The sequence below is a fragment of the Ixodes scapularis genome, unplaced genomic scaffold (genome assembly GCF_016920785.2).
Source record: "Ixodes scapularis isolate PalLabHiFi unplaced genomic scaffold, ASM1692078v2 PGA_scaffold0__279_contigs__length_252992795, whole genome shotgun sequence".
NCBI classification, from domain to species: domain Eukaryota; kingdom Metazoa; phylum Arthropoda; class Arachnida; order Ixodida; family Ixodidae; genus Ixodes; species Ixodes scapularis.
In genome coordinates this window covers 15,456,352-15,462,351 of record NW_024609835.1, presented here as the reverse complement: position 1 = coordinate 15,462,351, position 6,000 = coordinate 15,456,352, and the positions used below count along the sequence as shown (strand labels likewise).

At 52.7% G+C, this 6,000-nt stretch overlaps 1 pseudogene; it reads right to left on the bottom strand.

Annotated features, from left to right (window-relative positions):
* Positions 1–880: 880 nt before the first annotated feature.
* On the bottom strand, positions 881–1,533 carry LOC121836442 (annotated as a pseudogene).
* Between the last annotated feature and the right edge of the window lie 4,467 nt (positions 1,534–6,000).

The following is a 6,000-nucleotide window of genomic DNA, read 5'->3' as shown; positions in this document are numbered from 1 at the left end:
CGCAAAAAAAGAAAAAAAGCACTGGTCGAAGCAGCTGCGTTCACGCTTTAGTACCGTTTCCAGTGGAGCACAAAAAAGCTGACATCGGGTATAGATCAATTTCGCCGCAGGGTTACAGGCTTGACAATGCACTTCTCCATTTCGACTAGCTGCGGGGAGCGCGATTGATTCTTGCAGAGGCGTGACAGTGTATATGCAAAGCACAATTCAGACGTGCACTCGCGGTCCAGATCACCGCTTGTGCTCCGTTGGCGTCTCATACGTACCTGGCGCGATTCCTGTCGAGGCCAGCAACGGGCGAATGATGTTACACCCGTGAATAATGCAGCCAAGCGGCGAGTTGGGCATCGCTGTAGGGCAGACTACACAACACCGCAGAGGCGCGTCGTTCGAATGAAATAAAACATTAGCTACACTGGACGTTTTAGCGAAAGCCAAACGAGCTGGGTTTATTTCCAGGCCGTAAATGACTTCGGAACGCTGGCAGCGGTCACGGGTCCTTAGGCCTAAACACACCCTTCCGCCCTGGAGTACGCGAACGTTACGGCAGAAAGCATAAAACGGCCGTAGCGTAGCTGCCCAGTCAGCATTGAGACCTGTGCGCGTATGTTATCCAGTTTCACACTAACGATACCTTCCAATATCTAGGACTGCACCAATGCACTTTTTCGACTGGGGCGTGGAGTACTCCAAAACAAAACGGCAGGGCGTCTGCTCGCGTCGGCGGTAGCGGGGGGGAGGGGGGCTGCACGCAGCTTAGAACAGCCCGTAGCGCGCGCGTACCACGTGACTGCGCCAGCCAATCGCGGTATTCTTCCCTCCTCCCTTTCCTCCTCTCCCTTCTTCTTTTCTCTCTCGCGGGGCTTTGCCGTGGGGGGTCTCACAATACGCCCCGCGGTGACCCAACTGGAGGCAGCTCGTTCACGAGTCCCCCTTGCCCTGGGGTTGGCGATGATGGCAGGACACTCGGTATCAGCAAACCACCTTCCTCCTCCTCTGGGGTAGAGCTCTCCCGCTACCGCAGGTGGTCTTGGTGTCGCCGCCACACGAAGGTCCCCCGCGGTGTGGTCACGCGAAGCCTGTAGGAGACCGGTCCGGATCTAGCCATGACGACTCCGTGCAACCACCTCTCACCCGGCCGGAAGTTCTTGACGTACACCTTATCACCCGGCACGAAGTGTCGGTGTTTGCCACTGTGCTTCACCTGTAGCACGTCCTGCTTGCGGTGAACAGTTTCCTCTGCAGAGGGTCGCAGTCTGTCGAGACGGGTAGTGAGCCGCCGCCCAAGCAGCAACTCCGCAGGACTCTGAAGGGTTGTGGCGTGCGGTGTGTTTCTGTAAGCTAACAAGAAACTTGCTAGTCGACGGGACAGAGGCCGGCCCGGCATCTCTTTTCGTAAGGCCTCCTTCAGGGTGCGGATGAAACGCTCAGCCAGCCCATTACTTGATGGATGGTAGGGGGCGGTCCTGACGTGCCTCACACCGTTCTCTCGCAAGAAAATCTGAAATTCTTGGGAACAAAATTGGGGGCCATTGTCACTGACAACAACATCCGGCAGACCGAAATGACTAAACAGCTCCCTCAGCTTTTCAATAGTTGCTTCGGCCGATGTGCTGTTCATCACAAAAACCTCGGGCCACTTGGAGTGGGAGTCGACGCTCACCAGAAAATGACGGCCCTGGAAAGGTCCCGCAAAATCCAAGTGCAGCCTTTGCCACGGACGAGTTGGCCAGGACCACGGATGCAGCGGGGCTGGACCTGGAAGACTCTGCTGCTGTTGGCAGGTATCACACGACCTGACGCGATATTCAATATCCGCATCGACCTCCGGCCACCATACATAGCTTGAAGGTAAACATCTTCGACAGACGTCTGTCTGGTTGGGAAGTGATAATGGAAAAATATTTGACTCCAACCAAAAATTAAACTCGGACCCAACGTTTCAAAACCAGTTCGGTTTCTTCTTCAGGGGCGATTGATCTCGTGCGTGGGAGCAGCCTCGTCTTCTTTGGTGATACGAATATTTTCTAATCGCGCTTCCGCCTTGCCATCCAGTCATTTTCTAATCACGTGTCGTAGTCCGCTCACATAAACAGATGGTAAGGTACCCATAGATCTGTTGATGTTTCCTGGTGTATTTTGGATGTGCCATGATTCAAGGTGATGTCTTCTTCGGAGATTGGTTTCAACATCAAGAACGGACGCGTTCTTGATGTTGAACGCGTCCGTTGCAACGATGTTGAACGACCGAGAACGCAGTGCTCTTGCGGAGCACTGTGACACCTTTGACCATCCGATAGACTTCGCGAACGCGTCCGTTCTTGATGTTGAAACCAATCTCCGAAGAAGACATCACCTTGAATCATGGCACATCCAAAATACACCAGGAAACATCAACAGATCTATGGGTACCTTACCATCTGTTTATGTGAGCGGACTACGACACGTGATTAGAAAATGACTGGATGGCAAGGCGGAAGCGCGATTAGAAAATATTCGTATCACCAAAGAAGACGAGGCTGCTCCCACGCACGAGATCAATCGCCCCTGAAGAAGAAACCGAACTGGTTTTGAAACGTTGGGTCCGAGTTTAATTTTTGGTTGGAGTCAAATATTTTTCCATTACCATACATAGCTGCGTGCCAGTTCCTTCATCCTTACGATTCCAGGATGCCCTTCATGCAGCTCGTCCAGTACGCGTTCGCGCAGTCCCTTCGGGATCACAACCCTCATTCCCCACAAAAGGCAATTCTGGTGCCACGTCAGCTCGCTTCTTCTTGCAGAGTAACGCTTCAGACAATCTTCTACTTTTGCGGGCCACGCACCGGCAAGGAACCTTGCCACTTGACAGAGCTCTTTATCTTTTGCTGTAAATTGTGCGATCTCTTGGCTGCTTACCGGAAAAGACTGCAGGCGGAGACTGAGAAACGCCGCGACGTCATCCTCGTAGTCTTCATCCTGAAAGCCAGGAACTGGAAGTCGTGACAAGCAGTCCGCCTCCACGTTGAGTCGACCCGGTCGGTAAACCAATCGGTACTGATAGGCGGAAAGGGTAATAGCCCATCTCTGCAGACGTGCGGCAGCAATGCTCGGAATTCCCGTCTTTGGACCAAGAATGGTTTGCAACGGTTCGTGATCAGTGACCAACACGAAGGATCGTCCAAACAAGTAGATGTGAAATTTCTTCACGCCAAACACAATAGCCAGTGCCTCCTTTTCTAGTTGGCTGTAGTTCTTTTCACTCGATGTCAAGGTTCTCGACGCAAACGCGATAGGCCGTGTGTCGCCGTTGGAGTACACCCTGGACAGGACGGCTCCGAGACCGTATGCCGAGGCATCACATGACACCTGAAGGTCTGCCTTGGGGTCGTAGTGTGCCAGGACAGGTGCGTCAACCAGAAGCCTCTTCACCATGTTAAAAGCGTCTTGACAGCGCTTGCTCCAGGTCCAGACGACATCTTTTCTTAGTAGCTCGTTCAGCGGTGCTATTGTGGTCGAGAGGTCTGGGAGGAACTTTCCGTAGAATGTCACCATTCCCAAAAACGACCGTAACTGTTTTGAGTCTTGCGGTTGAGGTGCATCGAGGATCGCTTGCACATTTTCTGCCAACACAGCTACCCCTTGCTCGCCGACTTGGTGCCCCAGGAACTTCAAACTTGCCTTCAAGAACTCACACTTTTCTTTCTTGACTCGGACGCCCTTGTCACTCAGTTTCTTTAGGACTTGCTCCAAATTCTTCAGGTGATCCCCGGCGGTCTTCCCTGTTACCAGGATATCGTCGAGATAGCAGGTTACTCCTTGAATTCCCGCCAGCAAGCTGTCCATTATCTTTTGAAACAGTGCTGGAGCTGAAGCGATCCCAAACGCCAAACGCTTGACGCGGAAGAGACCCTTGTGCGTGTTGATTGTCAGATAGGGTTGTGACTCAGGGTGGACCGGAACTTGCTGGTATGCACGACTTAAGTCTATTTTCGAGAAAACAGTCGCCCCAGCTACCGTTGCTAGAATATCTTCCAACCTTGGCAACGGGTACTGCTCCACGTCCAGGCAAGGGTTTACCGTTGTTTTGTAGTCCCCGCAAAGGCGTACAGACCCATCCTTCTTCAAAACCGGGACAACTGGTGTAGCGTAGTCACTATGGGCCACCGCTTCAATGACACCTGTCACCTCCAGTCTCTTTAGCTCTTCTTCTACAGCTGGCTTCAGGGCGAACGGCATACTTCTAGCTTTCAGAAACTTTGGACTCGCACCTTCCCTTAAGCTTAGCCGAGCCTCTTCCCCCTCGCATGCATCCGAGCTCGTCCTTGAACACATCCTGGTAGCGTATTAGGATGTCTTGGAGAGACGCTTTTACATCAACGCTGACCGCGTTTAGCGATCCCAAGTCAAACTTGAGCTTGTAGACCCAGTCTCTGCCAATCAAAGGTGGCCCATCTTCTCCCAGTACGTGAAGCGGAAGTTTTCCTTTGAAGTCTCGGTACTCTACGTCCACCGTCGCCACTCCTTTTGGCTTGACACGCTCGCCGGTGTACGTGCGCAGTATTAGTGACGCCGGAGACAGCTCTGTGCGAGGAAACAACGATTGGAACTGGCGTTTCGAAATGACAGACACGGCAGCACCGGTGTCTAGTTCCATCTGAAGAGGAGCGTTCCCGACCTTGAGCGTGTAGTAGAACGGCGCATTCATGTTTCTGTCTTGAAGCCCGTATATCGCTTCACTCTTTTCTTCCTCAGCGGAGAAGTTTTTGAACTGATTTGCTCTGCCTGGTGTATTGGCCAGTGATGCTTTACAGAAACGTTGGAAGTGACCCTCACGGTTGCAGCGATAACAAATAGCGTTACGGTGCGGGCATGACGAGGCAATGTGCTTAGGGGACCCACAACGGAAACATTTGTCCTGAGCCCCCACTACCGCTTTCGGTTTCACCGCCGTCAGTTTCTGCAGTTCGTGGTCGTTGTCCGCCTTATTATGACACGCCTGCACATTCATGGTGGCTCTTTCAATAGTTAACGCTTTTTCCACCGCTTTCTTGAATGTCAGGCTCTCATCTTCGGCAAACAAAACTCTCTGAATGTCAACACGACTCAGACCGCTGACGAATCTGTCTCTGAGGGTTTCTTCCAGGTTACTTCCAAAATTGCACGTCTGTGTCATTCTTTTGAGCTCGGCGACATATTTTCCGACCGATTCCCCTTCCTGTTGTTCTCTCTTATGGAACGTTGCCCTTTCTGCGATGACCGACGGCCTCGGCGACAAGTGGTTTCGCAAAACGGCCAGCACATCTTCAAAACTCTTCAATGCCGGGTCCTCAGGCGCTACTAGAGTCTTGAGCAACTTATACGTGTCAGCTCCTATGAGGCTTATGACCACGTCAACTCGGTTTGCGTCCGCTACCCCGTTTGCTCTCAAAAAGGCTCGCAACCTTTCCTCGTAGGATAACCAATCACACTTCGTGTCATCAAAAGGTTCGACTTGCCCGAATAAGGCCATCGTGACTGCCTTCCGGTCCTCTGGTCCTTGATTCAAGATGCCAGATACTGGAACATCAGTTGAAAGGCCCTCAGTTGCTGAGTCGTCCGACGGTCTCTGCATCCCGTTGTAGCAGCGAAATCCGTGTCCTCGTCGCCACTGTGTGGTATCTGGAGTAACAGGCCGATGGGGTTCTTCGCTGGCACATCTTTATTGCAGGACTACCGGAGTACGACACATAGTCACGGGCGTGAGAGAGCGGCAGGATAGCAGCGGGTGGTGCAAACGGTGCGCTGGCTCAGATAGATATGGCGCCCCGGAACAGTGGCGCGAGACGCACGAGCGCGCGCTAGCTGTTGCCCGCTTATTGTGTCACCCATACAACAGCAAACTCCACGTCTTCTCTGCGATATGTGTTTAAGTAAGTGTGTATGCTCGTGGTGTACTGTGTGGTCCAGCCTCAACTGCGCTGGACGTATAGTGGAGCAGCAGTCGCGTCCAACCCACACCTACGCAGTGGCCTTCGGTGC